This window comes from Ctenocephalides felis, unplaced genomic scaffold (assembly GCF_003426905.1).
Source record: "Ctenocephalides felis isolate EL2017-DRISC unplaced genomic scaffold, ASM342690v1 CF-g0.4_SCAFFOLD_03572, whole genome shotgun sequence".
In the NCBI taxonomy this organism is placed as follows: Eukaryota; Metazoa; Arthropoda; class Insecta; order Siphonaptera; family Pulicidae; genus Ctenocephalides; species Ctenocephalides felis.
The window spans coordinates 44,683,151-44,708,279 of record NW_020539726.1 but is presented as its reverse complement, the minus strand read 5'-3'; the positions used below and the strand labels follow the sequence as shown (position 1 = coordinate 44,708,279).

The 25,129-nt window shown below is 28.1% G+C and overlaps 1 pseudogene; it reads right to left on the bottom strand.

Moving 5' to 3' along the window:
* The window catches only part of LOC113388572, a 47,789-nt pseudogene that overhangs the window by 5,389 nt on the left and 17,271 nt on the right, over positions 1 to 25,129 (bottom strand).

Genomic DNA, 25,129 nt, shown 5'->3' with positions numbered 1-25,129 from the left:
TTTTGAGCAAACGTCGATGAAAGGTCTAATTTTGACAAAAACCAAAAAAACGATACTACTTTTTGCAAACTTTGACGAATTTTTTAAGCTGAACGAGTTGTCGTAGGGCCGCAATATTTTAGTATGATCTAGAAGACTATGGTATCTACCGTCAAAAAAATAATAATAAAAATTGTCGAAAAAAAATTTTTCAACACTTCATTACAAGAAAACGGCCCGGCCGATCTCTACCAAAAACTCATCAGCATGATTCCCAACCAATATACGAGTTTTAAAATCTTACAAAATCTTTCAAAAAATTTTCGCTTTTCTGTTATTTACATAGAAACGGCTTGCCTGATCGTAGCGCAAAACTGATAAACTCCAGTCCTCATCGCTATACATCGAATGGCTTTTAAATTTTTGAAATCGGTCGAGCTATTTTTGAGAAAACGCCGCTTACCGGCAAAAGATCTGTTCACATACACACACACATATATACACACATATACACACACATATACATACACATACTTTTTTCAAATATTGCTCTCATTCGATTCAGAATGGCTTGAAACGTTGAGAAAATATAAAATTAGCGAATCGGATTTTTTTATGAAAACATAAACTTCTCCTTCGGGAAGTTAATTAGATAAAGTGGTTACGTTATTAGTATTGATCACAATGTGTTTTTATTTACCCATGTAGTACTCCATCAGTTCCTTCAAATCATCAAACTTTTTGTCCTCATTTCCAATACAAAACGAGTGTTCTCCATAAGGTTGAATTCTGATATTGCATACATGGTATCCCATGTCAGAATTTCCAGATTTTATACACAAAACGTAATTTGAAGGGAACGACTCCGATTCCCTTACCAGAAAAGTTCCCTTTGGGTACTTGGATTTCATCAACCACTTCTTGGCTTTTCTTGATGATATCTTGCCAAAGAACCAGCTGGTGAAATAATTAACCATGTTAGACAGTTTTACAACTAGGGTTTCAAAAACCGGTTTTTTGGCGAAAATTGTGGAATTCGAAAACCGGTTTTTTAGTGAAAGAAGTCGGTTCTCACTGTATAAATGAAAAATGACAAATATAGCCAAATATAAAAGATAGATGAAAGTGTTTTGATTCTTGAAATCATATCAGTTAAATAGCATTTGGAATCTTATCCATTATTATATTTTTATATATCTATATTTTTTTTTTAAAGTTTGGGTAGAGGAAGTTACTTCTTCAAGAAGAAGTCACACTGATTTAAATTAATATATACACTGGTATAAAAATCTAAATTAATATATACAAAACCTTTCTGAAAACCATTGCAGACTGATAAGTAGGGTTTATACAAAAACCGACATTTCAGAAAACCGGTTTTAGATTTTTAAATTTACCAGAAAACCGGTTTTCGAATTTTAAATTTACCAGAAAACCGGTTTTCGAATTTTATATAGAAAATACATTTTTGCTCGAATATTCTGTAATATCAAAAATTTATTCGCAAATTTAGTGCGATTTAAAGCAGTATCTGATTGAATTTATTTTTTGTTCAATTTTATAGATCGTAAATAAAATTATTTTAATTTTAATTAGTAGAACAAAAAAATAATAGTTTATCTGGTTTAAATAACTTCGAAAATAATTATTCGTTTATCATGCATCATTTTCACATATAAGAATAAAAACATTGTTATGATGGTGAAAGGAAAGTTTTCGAATAAATAAAAATAATACATTTTTAAATAAAAAACATTAATTAAATTTAAAAAAAAATTAAATACTTGTTGATACATACTTGTTAATATCAATTTTAGTTTTAAAACCAATTAAGCTAAACTCGGGTATTGTCTGTTCCGAGCAATTTTAATGAATTAATTTTAAACATTCTAATTGTTTTTTTTTTGTTTGATAAAATATGATTTAAAAAAAACTGAGAACGTTTATCGATTTGCTACTTAGACGTGTCCTTTGTTTACTCCTCCAATTGTGCCTTAGTGCAAATTGCTGGAACTTTACGCACCGTAATTAAAAATTCGAGTAATGACATTAGTGAGAATGATCAAAATTATGTTTGTTTAAGTCAACGAGCAATTTTTGCCACAAGGAATAGTGATGTACACGCATGCAATCGAAAATTGCTGGCGATTTGGTGACGTACCAATGTTTCCGACTGGTCTTCCATTTGACTTCAAACGATTGGAATTTCCAGCTTGCCTTGCGTTCGCAATAACAAGTCGCTTAGTGTTTGCGCGATAAATTTCAAATAGATTATTTAGAAAATCATTGTTTTTCACATAGGCAGTTATACGTTGCCAGTTCACGAGTTGGAAAACCATCCGCTTTGTTTGTGTTAACGTCAGACCAAAAAACAAAAAATGTGGTTTACCAAAGAGCACTTCAATAAAACGGATAATTTGTGGATTCACTTTCATTACTTAGAGAAGTTCAACTGAAAAACACTTCATTTTTGTAATCGAAATAAATGTATTACTGTTGTGTAATAAAATCAAATTTTTCTTTTCAAATATAAAACAAATAAAAAAATTTTTCATCTTTTTCACGAAACCATCTGGTGGCGAAACGGAGTTCGTCGGGTTTGCTAGTTTGTTATATAAAATTTGAAAACTGGCTAGAACCGGTTCTTTAGTAAAATTAAAATTCGAAAACCGGTTTTCTGAAATGTCGGTTTTTGTATAAACCCTAATTACAGCAGTTTTACTCATTGGTACTCACTCTTCGCACTGAAGACTGTCGGCGGGTGCTACATGGTTTTTAGGAACAAATCCTTTTGATCCTGTTTTAGGATTTTTGACCTTAAGCCAATATGTGGATTCATCTTCGCGTACTGTCAATTTCTCAAATTTTTTAATGCACAATTCTTCATCATCATCGCTGCCGCAGTAGTCAAATAAGGCTACTACCTCGTCACCACGTTCGTAATCTAAAAAAATAAACTAGCTGTAAGTGGAATTCTGTCTTGAGGCAATTATGGCATCGTGCCTTAAGGCAAATTGCTGGAACTTCCCGTACCGTAACGAAATGTTCGAGGAATACTGAATGTTTTCAAATAGATTATTATAAATATTGTAACATTGTCTAATATTTATAAAAATTATATAAACTGAATTGCAAAGTTGAAATTATTTGTAAAGTATATTAGAACTATAGTCAGAACTAAAAATAAAATCCGAAATATTTTCGATATACAAAAAACTAAAAAAAAAAAAAAAAATTGGAACAAAATTTTTTTCCCAAAATCAATTATTTTGTTAAGGTAAGCAGAAAGTTCTTTGAATCATTTAAATCGGATGCTTAATTCTCTCAAAAACTGCCATTTTTTACATATTTAGCTCCGTATCTTCAAAATGGCTGGGCCTGCCTTTGCCAAAAACTAATAAACACTTCTCCCAATCATTACTAATTCAATGTTTTTTAGATCATTCAAATCGGATACTCCGTTCTCTCAAAAATTCAATTTCTATTTTCTGCACTCTTTGCTCCGTATCTCCGAAACGGCTGGACCTGCCTTTGCCAAAAACTAATCAGCTCTTTTCCCTATCAATAGGAATCGAATGTTTTTTGAACCATTCAAATCGGTTGATCCGTGCGCCCTAAAACGTGACTGGAAATTTGTATCCACACATACATACACACACACACACACACACATCCATTTTTTCTTAGGTATGCCAAAACGTTCAGAAACCTTCAAAACGTCGAGAAATGTAAAAATTTTCAATTCCGATTTTCGGCCCATTACAATAACTTACCCTACGGGAAGTTAATTATTGGAATTTTTGGTTGTGAAAGGAAGAAATTATAAGGTTGTCAAAGATCTCCCTTCCGCCTCTTTGTATTATAAACCAAGAGCAAAAAAGCGGAAGGGAGATATTTGACAATCTAATATCTGGTTTGGACGGAACTTGTTGGTTTGTCAAATATGTTACTTATTGATCATCTGGCGCAACCTACCTCTGGCAAAATTCAATAGCTAGGAATTTGTAGCCATCAAACAGTACTTCACCATAAAAATTAAAATTTGGAGACATTTCTAAAGTCAGCTCAGTGTAAGTGTAAGTGTAATTTAACCTCTTGCACTCAAGAGGCATATTTGCATACATTGACAGTTATGTGAAATTTCTTGACAGTTGCAATTTGCTTCACGGATTGGTTCATGATAAATAAATCGAGAAAAATTTTCTTAATCGGGGATATTTTTGGAGCCAAAAATTAAATTAAAATAGTTCTATAAGTAGCAATCTTGGAGTGCAGATAAAGTAATTCAAGATAGTTTGGAGAGTCACAGGGTATAAATTAGTGGTCAAAAGTCAATTTTTTTATTGCTTACCCATTTCTCGGCCCCTTGGAATGCTTCTGAGTAAAGCAAACTCTTGCTTGATCTGCAAAATAATATTATATAAATGTAAATGTAAGGGTAAGTTGTATTCTGCTTTAAGGCAAGTGTATGAACTTCTAGACATGTCTAAGAAATCGACTTAATCCATAAGAAAATAAAAAATACATTAATTTTTGAGTTAACTGCTATAAAACGTAAAAATTAATCAATGTTTTCCCAATTCTAAAAAAAGTTCTATCGAATTTCGTCACATGGCATTTAAATTTTTTAATTTTGAAAATTAATAAAATCAATTGAATGTTATACATATAAAAGTGAGAATTCAAATTATTGCTGGGAACTGATACAAACATAAAATATTATAGGCCAACGAAGTGTAGCTTATTAATTTCCCGAAGGAAAAGTGTTATGAAATAAATGAATATAACTAGTTCGGCGCATGGCATCGTGCCTTAAGGCAAATTGCTGGAACTTCCCGTACCAATTTTTTTTTTTTTAAAGAAAAACATTTTTGAGAAAAAATTACTTTGAAAAATTAGATTTTTGAGAAACTATAAGTTTTTGACAAAAATTTACTTTTTTTGAAAAAAAAGACTTTTTGAAAAACAGTGCATTTTGAAATATTTTGGAAATTCTGAATTTTTTTTCAAAGCAATCGTACTGCTTTAACTGCATGGAGACAAAATATCGAAGCGCGTAAGCGCCGCGTCGCCGTCTAACGGGTAAACACTGGTACGGAACCCATAGAAATGTAAACAAAATTTATACTTATTATTAAAATCTCTACAAAATATATGATAATTGGATGTGCATATACCTAATGATCATTTTTGACCGCCAGATGGCATTTTTTTTACTTTTTCTACTAGATCTCCGAAACCGCTAGACCTGCCTTCATGATTTTTATCAGTTCTTCATCTTGTTAATACAAGTAAAATGTCTTTTGAATTATTTAAAACGGACGCTCCGTTCTCTTAAAAATTGAGTTACCGTTTTTGGCACTTTTTGCCCCGTATTTTCGAAACGGCTAGACCTGCCTTCGCCAAAAACTAATCAGCACGTCTCCTTATCAATGCGAATCAAATGTTTTTCAAATTATTCAAATTGCTCATTCGTGTTCTTGAAATCGTCGACGAAAATTTGTATCCGCACACACACATACACACACACATTCATGCATTTTTTCTACGGTATGCCAAAATGTTCGGAAACTTCTGAAACGTAAAGAAAATTTTTTATTTTTGATTTTTTTGCAATTACTATAACTTACCCTGCGGGAAGTTAAAAAATCGATTTCTTACAAAATTTGAAAATACTTCGAAATTGAAAAAAAAAATCGAAAATTTTCAAAAATTTCCAAATTTCTAAAAAATTTAAAATAATCGTTTTTTTTTCAAAAATTCCAAAAAATTTCGAACTTTCAAAAAATGTTCAAAATTTTGAAAAGAAATCAGAACTTGAACACATAAAGTGCAATCATGCAATTGGACTTAAGGCAAAATGTCACTTACAACTAGTTTGCACTTGTCTTTTCCAAGAATCAACAGGTCAGCGCGACACCAATATATATATATATATATATATATATATATATATATATATATATATATAATGCATGTATATTTAGAAATGATTCATCTTATATCATCCGATGTGTTTCGTATGCAACGCAAACATTTCTCCGAATTGTTTATATGTTAATGAACGACGGCGCCATCGGGCATTTTCAAATCAATTGTAATTATATTCTATTGATAATAAAAAAATAATAACTAGATGTTAGTGGCATTTGGCCTTAAGGCAAGTTGCATTAACTTCCCGATTTGTGTAAATAATCGACTTAACTTATGAGTGATTAAAAGTATTCCGAGTGGATTTATTACACATCATTGAAAACGAACGAACACGTTAACTCGGAGCATTTTCTAAAAGCAAATATTCAAAATTCTATAATTTTTATAATTGAACCAGTTTCCGTAGGACTTTAATGGTTTAGTATGTTCGTTAAGACCAAGTACTCTATCTTGATACCAAGTAAATCGTCTAATCATTCAAACAATTTCAGTAAGTTCTACAAGACCAAGATATACATCGCCAAAAAAAGTTCCATAATAATCGGCTTAATTTTTTTTTCAACAGTAAATTACAAGAAAACGGCTCGGCAGATTTTTCCTAAAACTAATCAGTATCATTTCTAACTAATATCTTTCGAACAGTTTTTGATGTTTTAAAATCGATTCGGTAGTATGAGCTTGAATGCGGACGTAAACTTTAACACTTTTTCCAAATTACAAAAAAACAGCTCGGCCAATCGTCGCACAAAACTGATAAAAGATAATCCTTATCGATGTACATCGAATGTCTTTTAAATTTTTGAAATCGGTCCAGACGCTATTGAAAAAACGTCGCAAAAATCTGTTCACATACATGCACACACACACATACTTGATCCAAATGTTGGTCTCATTCGATTCAGAATGGCTTGAAACGTCGAGAAAACATAAAATTAGCGAGTCGGATTTTTTGATGAAAACCTAAACTTTTCCTTCGGGAAGTTAGTACTAACTAGATGTAAGTGGCATTTGGCTTGACGGCAAGTTGCATGAAATTTCTGATACGTATAAATAATTGACTTAATCAGTAAGAAATCAATATATTAATTTATGAGTGACTTATAAGTATGCGGAGTTGCTGTAGGACACTTATAATATTACAAACTATTGCAAGTTATTCATCTATGTAATGTACATACATATTGTACATGTTCTACCAATCGATCCTGATTTTAATTAATTTTTATAATCAAACCACTGGTCTACCACAGCCCTACAATATTTTAGTATGTTCATTAAAACGAAAGTTACACAACTGCCTTATTTTAGTTACAGTAAGGCTTTATATGATATTTCTATGTAAAGGGACTTTATGAATTTCAGAATATCATACAGTTTTATGAACCAAATTAATTTATTTGTGTGAGTGCTAATATGTTGTATATAATCTCTAAGAATGACTGCGTCGTATGTAATTGTTCATGTAGGTCATTGACACTATTTTTAATTATAACACTTTTATCGTTCGATGAGAGTATAAGTCAATAAATAATCAATATGCTAGTCAGTAGAGATGTCTTTTTCGTTCTTTTAAATTGAATTAGCTTGTCAGTAGAGTCCTGCTTTTCTTAATTCAGTTAGCTCGTCAGTAGAATTTCTACTAAATTTATATTCTAGTTGATAATTTAATTTGCTTGTCAGTAGAGTCCTCTTTTTAACTTTCAATTCCCAATACAGTTTGCTTAGTTGCCAGATTGCTACTTAATTTGCTCGTCAGTAGAGTCCTGTTTTTCTTAATTCAGTTAGCTCGTCAGTATAATTTTCTGACAAAATTTGCTCGTCAGTAAAGTCCTTTTTTATCTTACAAGTCAATAATTAATAAGCATTAGAGTAGAGCTCATCAGTAGAGTCCTATTTTTTCTAGATTCAAGTTGCACGTCAGTAGAGTCCTAAATTTCTCTTATAGTTGGAAATTTATTTTAGAGTTCACTTTTTATCTTTTAGATGACTATGTAATTTGCTCTTCAGTAGAGTCCTTGAAAAGTGGATGTGTGTGTGTGTGTTCGGATATAAATTTTCGTGACGAATTTCCGTCAGTAAAGTTTTTTTTTCTGGTCCTGACCTTCCTCAAGCACATTCTTTTTGATATATGATAATGAAATTATCAGATTTAATATATATATATATATATATATATATATATATAGTTCATTAATTAGTATTAGTTCTTCAAAATTAAGTACAAAATGATTTGTAATGACTTACAAGCACGTGGTCCATAAATGTTAGTCATCAAGAACTAACCTTAATTAAATATATATATATATATATATATATATATAATTTATTATATATATTATATTAATAATTTATTTCTACTTACATTTATCCAACACTTTTCCCCACTAAATTATTTATTACTTCACTCTCGATTTTGCAAACTCAAACTAACTCTATTCGCAATGATATGCAAATTTAATATGATTCCAAGGTGTTGCCCGATGATGGGCAACTTGTTGAGACAAAGTGTTGTCTGATTCGATTAAAAAGTCGATAAAAAACATCGACCAGGCGGTTTGGAACTTTGCTCAGCGGTTTATTCGAAATCGAGGTCAATGTCAAGTTGATTGAGAGAGGAATTTGTGAATTGAATAATATAACAGATTGTGTTGTATATATATATATATATATATATATTATATATATATATATATTGAATGGTAGTATATATATATATATATATATACTGGATGGCCCGACAGACGTTATCATGTACCCACGTCTACAATTCAAAAGTATCAGATTTTTAAATATCATATCCTATACTTTTTAATATCCTTTATGATGTCCTGCCTTTTTGACTCATTTATGGTCTTACTATAAGCAATATAAGAAATTCAGAAAAAAATAATATAGTATTTGCGGTAAAAGAACAATATCACACTTGATTTTACCACAAAACATAATTGCTTCAATAATTTAGTCTATAATTTTCATAATCTCGTATGATATATTAGTTGCCTTTTGGCAAATATAATTATAAAGTACATTTTTCTTACTAATAATTTAATAAACATTATTGTTTATGTTCAAATCTTAGGTGAATTAATTTGTAAAATCTGGTTCATATGGTGCACTATTCAATCTAAGATCAATTTACTAAATATTTCATATCCGATGCCAAACAAATGAATTTTTGGCACATGAAACAAAATTCTAAATCATTCTTTTAATAAGTAGAAATATTTTTTTGTATTGTTAAATAATTTAGTAAAGTAAATCAAAATGCGACATGCATAAGTTTAAAAAAATAATTTATATGTAATTTTGTACTTGTTGCGTTATTTATTGAACTGAATTATATAATTTCATCTGCCGAACATATACTGTTGACTGTATCTTATATTATTTTAATTTTTGGCACATCTCAGCTGCTTTTCGGCGATAATAATGTAGACATTAAATTTTTCTTGTAAATTATATTCTAATATTATCTAGGCTCAAAATTACAGCTAAGTTCAAATTTCAAGTGAATTGACATTTCTAGCAGATTACGATTCGAATGTTTTCAATATCGAACAATGATAACTGTTTTTTGTTATTTTTGCCATTTATTTCTACAGTATTACTATAGTGTTATCGCTCAATAAATCTTAAAAATTTCCTTTGACAAACTCTAAAAAGAATTAGCAAAATCTGAAAAACTGTGTATATGTCTGTGTGTTTATGTGTGTATGATTTTAATTTATGCATGGTAAGTCTTAAGGAGGAGTTAAGTACATGTATGTAAGAGTGACTTAATTCTAAACAAATATTTTCAAGGGAATTACCGGAGCGCCCTCTTCGGCTGCTGCTTTTGCCTGTTTAACATTAACACGTCATATGTAAATATGTCCCAGGAGATAAACGCACATACACATACATACATACATACACATACATACATACATACACATACATACATACACATACATACATATATACTCATACATACATACACATACATATATAATATACTAGCAAACCCGACGAACTCCGTTTCGCCACCAGATGGTTTCGTGAGAAAGATGAAGAAATTTTTTGTTTGTTTTATATTTGAAAAGGAAAAAAATGATTTTATTACACAACAGTAATGAATTTATTTCTATTACAAAAATGGAGTGTTTTTCAATTGGACTTCTCTAAGTAAATGAAAGTGAATCCGCAAATTATCCGTTTCATTGAAGTGCTCTTTGGTAAACCACATTTTTTGTTTTGTGGTCTGACGTTAACACAAACAAAGTGGATGGTTTCCCAACTCGTGAACAGGCAACGTATAACCGCCTATGTGAAAAACAATGATTTTCTAAATAAAATATTTGAAATTTATCCCGCAAACACTAAGCGATTGGCCTTGCGACTTGTTATTGCGAACGCAAGGCGAACTGGAAATTGCAATCGTTTGAAGTCAAACGGAAGACCAGTCGGAATCATTGGTATGTCACCAAATCGCCAGCAATTTTTGATTGAATGGTGAAATTCAGTGCGTTGACATCATTATTCTTTGCGGCAAGAATTGCTCGTTGACTTAACCAAGCATAATTCTGATAATTCTCACTAATGTCATTACTCGAATTTTTAATTACGGTGCGTGAAGTTCTAGCAAATTGCATGTCAGTTTCAAAAGCATTGTCAATGATCAGATTATTATAATTAACTTCCCGTAGGGTAGTTATAGTATGGGCCAAAAATCGAAAATGAAAATTTTTGCATTTCTCGACGTTTTGAAGGTTTCTGAACATTTTGGTTGGCATACCTCAGAAGAAATTGATGTTTGTGCGTGTGTGTTTTGTATGTCTGCATTTTTTCGTCCACGGATCAACCGATTTAAAATAAATAACATACGATTCCTATTGACAGGGAATATGTGCTAATTAGTTTTTAGCAAAGGCAGGTTTAGTCGTTGCGGAGATACGGAGCAAAAAGTGCAAAGAATACAAATCGAGTTTTTGAGAGAACGGAGTATCCGATTTGAATGATCTCAAAAACATTCAATTTGTAATTATTCGGAGAAGAAGTTATTAGTTTTTGGCAAAAGCAGGCCCAGCCATTTCGAAGATACAGAGCTAAATGTGCAAAAAATGGCAGTTTTTGAGAGAACTAAGTGTCCGAATTGAATTATTCAAATAACTTTCTGCTTGTTTTAAAAAAAATTATTCAATTTTTTTTAATTTTTTTTATGTCAAAAATAATTCAAATTATAATTTTAATTCCGGCTAAACTTCTAAAGCTTACTTACATACTTTAAATAAATAATTTTAACTTTGTAATTCAGTTTATATAATTCTTATAGATATTAGACAACGTTTTATAATAATCTATTTGAAAACATTCAATATTTCTCGAACATTTCGTTACGGTACGGGAAGTTCCAGCAATTTGCCATAAAGCACGATGCCATACACCACTAGTTTATGTTTATCCTTTTCTTTATATATATTTGTGTGTATTAAATTTACTATAATTTAATATTTGTAAACATCATCTAGAATACCATATGTATATATCAATTTCTAATAAAACACACCAAGTAAAAACATAACTCGAGTATTAAACGTAACTTATACGTAACTTAACATCACTATTTATAATGATACTTTACTTGTTTAATTAAATGTAACAAAAATGTTGTTTTTACACAGAAGATATTCTCAAGTTACTTAATGCATTTTTTTATTTGAATTTATTTTTAATACAAAAACGTAACATCAAATAATAATGCTCAACTATTTATAATTCAGAAGTTGAAATTTGTGTAGCGGAGTGAAAAATTATGATAAAATCAGTGTATGGTTTACAAAAGTTTGGGAAACACTGGTGAAGAGTCCAAAGAACACTTAATTACATTTTGATACTTACTTTTCACATTTTTACAAAAATATCCGAACAAATAATAGTGAAAAGATGCACAACTGTGTAGAACAATTTTTATTGACTCTTGGCACCATCTTGGCGAGAATTTTCTTTTATATATATATATATATATATATATATATATATTATAATTACATGTTCGAGGAAAAGTAAGCAAGTTGGAAGCTTTAAGCTCGGAGCTTATCAAAGCTTAGGACATGAAATAACACAAGTCATTACGCGAATACAAAGTAAGCAGACCTGCCCCTGAATGATATGCACGCATCCGCAATTCGAAACGAACACACGACAATATATATATATATATATATATATATATATATATATATATATATATATATAAATAACTTAGTCTAGTAATCGGAAATAACATCTATAAAACACTTGATTTTTATGCAATAATTTATTTTACATCCATACATTTCGGCTATAATCCTAGCCTTCATTCAGTGGAAACTAAAAATAAAATTAAAAACTAAAACAATTCAATCGGAGTGAAATAAAAATAAAAAGAGTAAATAGTACTTACAATTAGTTAATCTTAGTGTTAAATTAGAAGATTTTAATAATCCATGGTATTAGGATATGGTAATGCCCTGCATTGTGTAATATAAACATTAAACTTGTAATTAAATCATATTTCACATAATACTCAGTGAGTCGGTTGTCGGTTTGTCGGTTTTCAAAAACCGGTTTTAAAAACCGGCTTTTTGGCGAAAATTATGGAATTCGAAAACCGGTTTTTTAGTGAAAAAAGTCGGTTTTAGCTGTATAAATGGAAAATGACAAATATAGCCAAATATAAAAGATAGATGAAAGCGTTTTGATTCTTGAAATCATATCGTTTCAATAGCATTTGATATCTTATCAGTCTGCAATGGTTCCCAGATAGGTTTTGTATTTTTATATCAGTATATATATTAATTTAAATCGGTGTGACTTCTTCTTGAAGAAGTAACTTCCTCTACTCAAACTTAAAAAAAAGATTTTTAAACTCTAGAAGCCACAAACTAAATAACAAAAAACTTAGAATTATTATATCAGACTTTAAAAACAATTACTTAAGCATAATTTGGTCGCAAATATGAGTGTATTTTCTATTTCAGAAAATTTTGCGAGTAAACAAAGGACACGTCTAAGTAGCAATTGGATAGACGTTCTAAGTTTTTTTAAATCATATTTCATTAAACAAAAAATAATTAGAATGTCTAAAATTAATTAATTAAAATTTCTCGAAACAGAAATAAATGTTTAGCTTAATTGTTTTTAAAACTAAAATTGATATTAACAAGTATGTATCAACATGTATCTAATATTTCTTCACTTTTTTTATTTAATGATTATTTTTATTCAAAAATGTATTATTTTTATTTAGTCGAAATTTTTCCTGATAGTGAATATCATAAAAATATTTTCATTCTTATATGTGAAAATGATGCATGAATAACGAATAATTATTTTCAAAGTTATTAAATCAAGATAAACCATTATTTTTTAGTTCTACTAATTAAAATTAAAATAATTTTTTTTCCTAACCATAAAATTGAACAATAAATAAATTCAGTCCAATACTACTCTAAATTACACTAAAGTTGCGGATAAATTACAGAATATTCGAGCAAAAATTTATTTTCTATATAAAACTAGTGAAATGAAAATTCGAAAACCGGTTTTCTGAAATGTCGGTTTTGTATAAACCCTAATACTCACTTTGAAAAATCACAAATAAATAATGTGTTCGTAAACGGGTTGAAGATATAATGGAGAAATGTTTTTTCTTTAAATGTTTTACCAAGATTTTACACATTTGTGGAACTAATTCTGAACTTTAGTGCACAATTTTTATTATTTTGCAGGAATTTTGAATATGCTATCTAAATAAAGGAGATTTGAGTCGCACAACGTGATGAGTTTATTTCGCTTATTTATTGTCCAATTGTTATAAATAGTCAAAAAAGATCCTTCTATAATTCTTTGTTTAAACAAATTTTTCTGGAATTGTTGTACAGTCGTGTTAAAAAAGTCTATATTATGTTTAAAAGTGTTAATGTGGTCCGAAAGCATAGTTTTAAATTATCTGGGATTTTTAAAATAATTTTTGTGTTGTTGTAAATCATTGCATCAAATTCTGGCTCGTTTCTCCTATGTAAATTAAGTTGCAGTCTAGGCAGTTGATTTGATAGACCAGATTTCTAAGATATAAAATGACATGGGACCTGCTATATATATATATATATATATATATATATATATATATGATTTAGTAGTTAATTTTGATGTTGAAATATATGAGTGAGTTCTTGAGGGCGATACATCAAACAAAGAAAAGCCAAAGATTTATAAAATAATCTTTATTTCCAAACGTTTCGACATTCAATTTAATGTCATCATCAGTGGATCTAAAAACAGTATGAAAATTAGTATATCTAGGTAATTATAATATATATGTGGATTGGTAAAGTAAACTATACAATAAGAGAAAAATTAACAAACAGCAACACTTAACAACAAACCAAATATAAAAGATAGGAAAGGTAGTAGAGATTAGAATTAAATAAATAATTAAAAAATATAGGCAAAAATATCTAAGTACACTCATATAAACCTACGCATATATACATATATGTACGTACACAAACATATACATATATATATATATACATGCATATATACATATACACACACATACAAACATATAACCACATATATTATAATTACCTAGATATACTAATTTTCATACTGTTTTTAGATCCACTGATGATGACATTAAATTGAATGTCGAAACGTTTGGAAATAAAGATTATTTTATAAATCTTTGGCTTTTCTTTGTTTGATGTATCGCCCTCAAGAACTCACTCATATATATATATATATATATATATATATATATATATATATATATACATGTAGCTTCTTCTACATTTTGGACTTATTACATAAAAGAAGAACAGCTGTTACTTGATCTCATTTCGGCTTCGGCGTTTATTAGCTCGACAAATTATATTCTATACATCCATATATATATATATATATATATATATATTATATATACATACGTTTTTCTATTTTCTTACTTAATTCTTCCAGGGCAAACCTTAACGGGTCCCCCGACAATAACATTATTGGAAGAAAACTGATTTTCCGATATATACACAAATACGTGTATATATATATATACATATATATACATACATATATATATATATATATATATATATATATATATATATATATGTGTGTGTGTGTGTGTTTGTGTATAAACTAGAATCCTCTATCCAGCGAAATGTGAGATTAGTTTTTTTCAACGTTTGCACAGAAGAAAATATTAAATTTTTTGTATCCTACATATTGTCTATGAGATCTTGTGAAAAATGGTGTGAGAACTATTGATTTTATTAGAAAATATTCTGAAATTATTAACTTCCAATAGGGTAAGTTATTATAGCCGTCCAAAAATCGAAATTGAAAATTTTTGCATATCTTTACGTTTCAGAGGTTTCTGAACATTATGGCATACCTCAGAAAAAATGGATGTGTTTGTGTGTGTGTGTGTTTTGTGTATCCGCAATTTTCGTTCACGTCTTCGGGCGCCCGGATCAACCGGAAAATTTGCTGATTAGTTTTTGGCAAAAGTCGGTCCAGCGGTTTCGGAGATACGGAGTAACGAGTCTAGAAAATAGAATTCGAGTTTTTGAGAGAACGGAGCATCCAATTTGAATGTTTCAAAAAACATTCAATTCGATTTCGGTGATTAGATTTTGGTCAAGTTTCGGAGATACCGAATAAAATGTGCTCAAAGTTTTTGAGAAAAATAAGCATCCAATTTGAATGATTCACAAAACTTTCTGCTTGTGTTGACAAAACAATTGTTTTTAGGAAAAAAAAACAAAAAAAATTTTTTTTAATACAGAAAATAATTCAGATTTTCAAAACTGTAATTCAGTAAGGAAAGTTTCAGCAATTTGCTTCTAGGCACGACGCCATAAACCGCTATTTTTTTATTTGTTATTAATAATATAAATAATACTATCACTAATGGATATAAAAATCTTGGACTTGCCTTTCGACAAATTAATGATTAAAAATATTTGAAAGACTTCAGAAAAATCGCACAGGAATATGAATGTCTTTTGACAGTTTGGGACACAAACTCATACGAAGATAGACCCGCATTAGAGCGTTACCATAACATTTCTACTTATTCGTAAATTGACATCTTATCTCATTTCTTTTCAGATAAAGTTGTTTCTTATATTTTACAAAGTTGTTACATATTATGTCTTCTGATTTTTGCTTTCTCGACGTTTTAAGTCATTCTGAATCGCTTGACACAATTGTTTGTAAAAATATATATGTAGACTTTATAGCCAAGTTTTTGCATGGCTGAACCAATTTCAAAAGTTTAAAAGCCAATTGATAAAACTCGTATTGTTTATAATTTATAATTAGGGGTTGTCCATTATTTACTTGAGTACAAAATAACACAAGGTGGAGGGAAGGCTCTTGCAAGATATCACGTGTATTTATTTTTTACCACAACTTGAAAAAAATTCTAAATTTTGCAAAGTTTCCAAAAATTATACGATTTTTTTAAGTACTAAAATTACATAAGATGTCAGTTGAGGGTTGATTTAATTTCAAATACCATCAAAAGGTAAGAGGGGTACAAAAATCCTTGAAAAACAATCACGTGATTACGCCACCACATTGTCCATGGCTAATGTTTTCATATGTTATATTAGGATACAATTTTTTTTTATTTATTTATTATTTAATAGACCATCCGAAGACAATGTTTCTATAGGCCTATGTGCTAATGTAAGATACAAAATTGTAAGTGTTTTATTGTTATTATTATTATTATTGTTTTTCTATGAAACTTCTTACATACTTTTTATTTAGTTTTAATTTTTATAGTTAAATTGATAGACACTGAGTGAAGGCTAAGATACTAGCCGAAACGTATGGATTTTAAATAAACAAACTTTTAAAAACGCTCATACTATTTTTATTGATGTAATGCCCGACTTTTTAACTTAAATTAAACATATTATACAAACATCAAATTCAAGACTTTATATATACGTATATATATATATATATATATATATATATGTGTGTGTGTTTGTATGTGTGTGTGTGAGTATAAATATATGGTCGTATGTAAAATCAATATATTCAGTTTCCCCTTTGTGTTTTTGTCAAGGAAAACTTATCTGAAACTTGTTTGAAACTCATTTTGCTGCCAAACTTTATACATATACAAATCTGTACATATATATATATATATATATATATATTTGTATATATACAAAAGTATGAGAAAACATAAATCTGTTCAAATAAGATATAACTTAGCCACAGAATGATCTTTTAGGTTTTGGGTCGAACGAGAAAATACAGAAAGGGGTTGAAAATACAACTGAATTGAATATATATACCGATATATATATTTATATATATATATATATATATATATATAATAAAAACACAAAAATATTCAAACATACTAGTACTAAATGCAAACTTTGTTGGATTAATAACAGTTTCTCATCAAAAATAATAGTTGCTTATCTTATTTAAAACCAAGGATCATTAGACCGCTGCCTAAAATCAATAACAATTTTTTTTATTGGTTTTGCTTATTTAGAGCATTTAGCCATACTTACAAAATTTCTTCATACATTTTATATTATCTTTATTTCAAAGTAACTAGCAGCCCATTCGTCGAAATAAAAAAGGTATAAAGTATTAAAAACTTTTATTTATACGTTTCGACACAAGATGCGTGTCATCATTCAGCAACACAGGATAAAAACACTCAATAAATTTATTTTAAAAAAAATTAAACTTGTAACATATTAGAAAAAAACATTTTTTTTGGGAAAAAAAATTATGAATAACTAAAAGATTTGAAAACTAATTTGACTAAAAGTTTTGAAATGTAACATTATGAAGCATGAAACACGCCCATACCGAGAAAATATTATCTTTATTATATCCTTTACATTACACTATTTAATTTTTTTACAACTGACTTTTATTTTATCTCAGTTCAGCAATTCAATTTCCTGAATTTTTTTAAATTTCTGTCACATCTCAGCTGCTTTTTGGCAATAATAATGTAGAAATTACCTTTTTCTCATTCACAATCATGAATTTATTACAAATATTCTGATATTGTTTAGGCTCATAGGTGAATTGAAAATTTTTGGCAGATGACAGTTTTCATTTGTTTTCATTGCCAAACAGTGTATCAATATTTTCAATGTCAATGACATGTTTTTTGCATTTTTTTCTACAATATTACTATACTTTTATAATCACATACATCCTAAAAAGTTTCTTAACAAACTTCAGAAGGGTTTATCAAAATCCGAATAATCGTTTAGGAGGAGTATATTTTAATACATCATTACAGTAGAATTTTATATATAAGAGATATATATCATATATATATATATATATATATATATATATTTATATATATACTCGTATACATATACATATGTATATACCTGTCATATAATGTCAACGGCACAGGTGCGAATGACTTTATTAAATTTTGCGTCGAGGTCCGAATTAAAAGCTTTTTATAGTGTTATTATATATATATATATATATTATATATATTATAAATATATATATATATATATATATATATATATATATATAGATGTATATAGATAAGCAAATAAGGATCAAAATGAAACTGTTCTATAATTTTGTAAGAACTCAAAGAAGTTCTGAAACAAATTAAAAACCTATGTTCAAGCTATATAAACATTATTAAATTTTAATATAATTAATTATTGTGTTACTTTCTTAATTTTATTTTATGTTTTATATTTACTGATGATTATGTAAAATTGTACGTCAAAACATATTTAAAGATATTTAAAAATCTTTATAATTTTTTTTTCTTGATGTTATGTCCGCCAAGAATTTATTCATACATCTTGACATCAAATATACATATTCCAGATCAAAAATAAGCCTATTTAATATGAATTGATACAGCTGATATTATTATATCAAATTATGTAACAGTTGCAAAGGTTTCAAGACTAAAATTTGTCCCATCATGAGTTTAAAAATAATGAAATTATTATTATACATGGACATGAAATCTGCAAATTAAATAAAGTAAAATGTAGTGAAATTTAAAATTGTCACTTATTTATTTATTTAAATAGAATCATTATTGGATAAATTTATAATAATACATATTGTTTTTTTCTTTTGCAGGTCGATGAGAAATTTGAAGATAATTCGACAGAAATTATTCGAGGTAAGCTGTTTTAAAATTTACGGTGGAGGATAATTTTAAATATTTTCATAAATTGTTCTATATTTTGTCTTATATATGAAAATGGAGCTCGATATTATGTTAGGTATGCTAAAACTCGAAAACGGCTGAACCGATTTGGCCGGTTTTAGTCTTGAAATATTTATACTAATCCAGAGATTATGGGAAAGGTAAGATTATTATAAAAACGCGTAGAAATTTTACATTTTTAATTTAAATTTTTTTGTTGAAGCGTAATTTAAAACGAAACAATGGGTTTGACAGATTATGCTCGAATAAATTCAATAGGATTTCTTAGATGAATATTACTTAATTGTAAAAAGTAATTCTATTAACAAAAACATTATTAAACGAGTAGTAAACACTCAAAATACCAGCTTTGAAATGTTGATTTGTAAACACACTTTTTGGCTTTATGGCACTCTTTTTTTCGCAAATCATATTTTTTTCAAAGTCAGGTGAATAATTATTTCAAAAGTTCGTAGAAATTTTACATTTTTAATTCAAAATTTATTGTTGAAGCGTAATTTAAAATGAAACAATGACGACTCTACGTCAAATGTCAAATGGTTTTGAAAGATTGTGCTCAAATAAATTTATTAGGATTTCTTAGATGAATATTACTCAATTGTAAAAAGTAATTTTATTAAGAAAAATATATTAAACGGGTTGCAAGTGTTACTAAGATACTCAAAATGACAACGTTTTTGAAATGTTGATTTGAAAACACACTTTTTGGCTACGTGGCACTCTTTTTTCCGAAAAACATATTTCTTTCAAAGTCTGCAGGGCACAGACAATTCATTTGTATAATTTTATACTAATTTGTATTTATAAAATATTTTATAGATTATATCATTATTTTATTTATATTATTTATATTAGACCCTAAATTTGGTTTGTCAAACAACTTAATTAGAGTTTATATAGACAACAATTTAAATAATAAGGCTAATAACACATATAATTTACAACACACGCCTGTAAATAGTGTCAATACACAAAAGTACAAGATTTTCCTTGTACATTTACAATATATTAGTAATTTATTTGGATTTCCTAGAAATTGTTCACAAATACCTCAAACGTTTGCAAGGTAAGATGGTTTTGTATATGTATGGTTCTTTTGTTTCTAATTTGAAATCCAAAATTTCTAAATGTAGAGTTAGTGCTTCAGTTTACAAATTGTAATGATTGTGATTGTTGCTATATTGGAGAAAATTTTTATTATTTTTTAAGAGAATAATTGAACATATTCAAAATTTAAATAATCCTGAACAATTTAAAACCATGTTCTCTGGACACATTTTCACACTTTTAACAAATAGTGAAAATTTATATTTTATATATATATATATATTTATATATATATATATATATATAATATATACATAAATAGATGCCCATGCCTTCTAAAGAATACTATCTTGAGAATTCGAGCACATGCCTAAGTGCAAAACACAATTTAAGATTTTCAGCCTAAAGCCATTTATATATCTTCTTATATATATATATATATATATATATATATCAAATGATAAATTTTAAAAGATATTCATTTTGTCCGTTTTGACACTGAATGCGTGTCATCATTTGACTAAAACAGTCTTGATAATTGGTGTTAAAAAAATTCAGAGAATAAAATATGCTAAAAAAGACAAAGGACTATTTTATCCGAAGAAAATTAGATCTGACTCTAAAAAAATACAGAGAATTGAAATTCAAGACCCCAAAAAATGTAGTTTGAGAGTATATAACTATAAACCATAAAGATTTGGTAGATAAAAATTGTTGATCTCATACCATAGACCTGCCTACTAGTAATATTACTATATATGTATTGCATATATACAAAATGTACATATATGGCATTACTGTTCCCTCCGATTTTTGGCATTCCAGTGGCATTTCCACTCTGGCAGAAATGCCAAAAGCATTAAAAATAAAAATCCGAATGTAAAGAGACGTATTACTCGTTGCGAAGCGAAATATTACGAAATGTTTCGACTTTTTCTCTTCAGTTCTGGTCTGAAACAAAAATGAAGAGGATTTGGCAAAATATCTGAACAAATATCATGCTGAGAGGGATAGAGGACACCGGGGGACAAAGGGGATAAAGGACTCATTATGAATAAAATTGACACAATAAAATCTTTGACTTCTTCTTCGACCTTTTAAAGATTAATTGTACGATCGAAAAGCGTTTAAGATCATTGAATACCCCTTCGGCTCATTTACTTTGCTAATTTATTATTCGGTCAAGAGAAGTAACAATTGTAGCATTGATCTGGACAATTTTGCATTTGTTGGAAAGGTCTCGGGCTCCGCAAGTTTTATTGCTAAGAAAATTAGTGGTGCATGACATCGTGCCCTGATGCAAATTGCTGGAACTTCACGCACCGTAATTAAAAATTCAAATAATGACATTAGTGAGAATTATCAGAATTATGCTTGGTTAAGTCAACGAGCAAGTCTTGCCGCAAAGAATAATGATGTACACGCACTGAATTTCACCATTCAATCGAAAATTGCTGGCGATTTAGTGACATACCAATGATTTCGACTGGTCTTCCGTTTGACTTCAAACGATTGCAATTTCCAGTTCACAATAACAAGTCTCAAGGCCAATCGCTTAGTGTTTGCGGGATAAATTTCAAATAGATTATTTAGAAAATCATTGTTTTTCACATGGGCAGTTATACGTTGCCTGTTCACGAGTTGGAAAACCATCCGCTTTGTTTGTGTTAACATTAGACCAAAAAACAAAAAATGTGGTTTACCAAAGAGCACTTCAATGAAACGGATAATTTGCGGATTCACTTTCATTTACTTAGAGAAGTTCAACTAAAAAACACTTCATTTTTGTAATCAAAATAAATTCATTACTGTTATATAATAAAATCAAATTTTTCCTTTTTAAATATAAAAAAAAAAAAATTTCTTCATCGTTCACTCGAAACCATCTGGTGGCGAAACGGAGTTCGTCGGGTTTGCTAGTTTTTTATAAAATTCTCCAAGGTCTCCAAAACTGTTAGGGACCACAATGTGAAAATTCACAAAGAAATACCAGACAAGTTGCCAAATCTCATCCCCAAGTTACAAACTCAACAATAAATCCATTTATAAGTTATAAAAATTTTCCCTGGTTTCCCTTACTGGATGCACTACATTTCTGGATAAATACCAAGAGTTACATCTGCGGCATTTTTATTATTATTATTTTAACATTATTTGAGAAATATATTCACGATATGAGAATAGATGCACCATGGTGTCTAGACAAGGCACCATGGTGGTGCCACTTAATAAATTAAGAACCTAAAAAATAAAACAATAAAAAATAGAACAACTAGCCAAGTGCATATAAAATGGTGGGTAGGAACTAAGTTGACAGTTTTATTTTTGGAAGGCTATTATTCTATATTGTATATATGTATATGTATATGTATATGTACATGTATATTTATATGAATATATATATATATATATATATATATATATAAATCAGTGTATAAATTAATATATAAAATATGGATTGAGTTTCGGGTATGTCCAAGTTTTGTTTGAGTTTAAAATTAATAAAGTCGAAAAGTAATTAGGCGAAGTTTCGTAACAATTTAATTGGAATATTTTAGATTACACAAAATCATAATATTTGTATATATATAGGATATATATATATATATATATTATATATATATTTATTTATTTATACTAGTTGGCCCGGAAAAGCGGTTTAGCCATATAAATATTTCTAAAGAAAATTTAGTACAAAAAATGTAGAAAAGTGTAGTATATCACAAATCACAACTAACACAATTATAGAGATGGTTTACCCACTGCAACGCATGCCACATATAAATATTAATTAAACATATCAATAATCATTGTAAGTGCCAATCTTTTTTTCTCTGTTTTTCACAGAAAAATTTTCAAACAAGTTATTTCTAATTATTATTTATTATTGATTATTGTTTTCATTAATAATACTTTTGTTTTAATTATAATTTATTTATTCTATTTTTTTCCTTTAATTTCGTTAATTCTATTTTTTTTCTTGATTTTGATTTTTAATACCATCATTTTAACTTATGGATTATGTTGTAATCTGGTTGTTAAAATTAGCAAAAATTAATAAAACAAGAAAAAAGTGCCAATCTAATATGAAATTGAGTTGGCACATTTTGATTTCCAAGGGTGAAAAATTAGGGCTGTATGTGTTTTTCAATTATAAACGAACTACTTTATTTTATTTTAATAATTATTATGCAAGATTTCTTTTAATTTAATTGAATTTACCAATTGAAACTACCAATAACTGGTAGTTTGTGAATTCAAAATTGAAAAATTTGAAAAAATAGTTGTAAATTTATGAATGCATTTTTTGCAACAGAAAGATAGTTACGTTAATTAAATAATTATTATAATTTCGAATATTTGATATTTTAAACAAGTAATTGCTTTGAGATTGAAAAAGAATCATTTACTTATCTTCATAATATAATTATAAATTTTGATTTTCTGAAAAATTTAATAACTTAGTATTATATAAATATAGAATTCATTATATAATATTAACAGACAGTTTACTATTCAGTTTTCAAAACAGATATTTTTATGCAAGGTTTTACACAATTTACAGGCTAAGAAAAAAGTTAATACTTATTACAGATACAATCACATATATACTCAAAAATACTTGAATTACAAAATTTATTCCTTCGTCTAAAAGAAATTTATACAATCACATTTTTTGATAAAATATATATATATATATATATATATATATATATATGTGTGTGTGTGTGTGTGTGTAAATATCTATTCAGATATTCTTTTCCTTATAGAATTTATTAGGTGTTTATATGAAGAAAGCGGCGCATTAAAAATAATATCAGAAGGAAATTGAATTATAAAGTAATTACTTTGATTTATTTTACCGGCGGCTTTTTAAATAAGAAATAGAGGAAAAACATTATTTTTTACTTTTCTTTTTAGAATAAGAAAAATAAGACAAAATTCTTTTGATGAGCAAGGTGAGAGTAGAATAATATATAATGAAAATATTCCAACAAGTCGTGGACAAATAAAATAGAACAAAACTTATTAAATGACATTCTGTACGTTTTGATACTAAGTTTGTGTCGTCATTTAGCAGTTGTAGGCAAAAATCTTTATGTATTTTATTTTAATCTGAAGTTTGAGAAGTAAAAAGTAAACTATAACATACATAAACAAGGGAGGGAAAAAGATAACTCTGGCTTTGCTTTCTGGCATAACATCGATGATAATAATGATTTATATATATATATATATATATATATATATAGATAGATATATATTATATATCTGTGTGTATGCATATGTGTGTATATATTTATATCGATGCACGTAAGTAGATAATCCTATTATAGAAGTTAACCGCACTTTATATTTTAGGGTAAAAACACGCAAGGGTAAATATTGATTCAAACAAAGATATCTTTTCCATCAGCATCTGCATACATACATACATACATACATTTCATACATGTATACATACATATATGTATACATACTTACATGCATACATACAGGCATGCATACATACATGCATACATACATGCATACATACATGCATACATACATGCATACATACATACATACATACATACATACATACATACATACATATATATGTATATACTTGCAAAACTTAAATTTGTCAATCTAATATTCAATACAATTTGTTGAATGTTTTAATACATTTTAGCTAGTTTCACCAATATAGATTTTGTCGCAATTTGAACAATTGATTTGATATACCAGATATGTAATCAAGATATGTATATTTTTTATATAAAATACTTCTGTAATGGTGTATGAAAGGATAATTCTCCTGAACTATTATTCGGGTTTTGATAAATCTTTCTGAAGTTTGTTAAGGGAATTTTTTGGGATGCATGCGATTATGAAAATATAGTAATATTGTAGAAATAAATGAAAAAAACGACATGTCATTATTTGACATTGAAA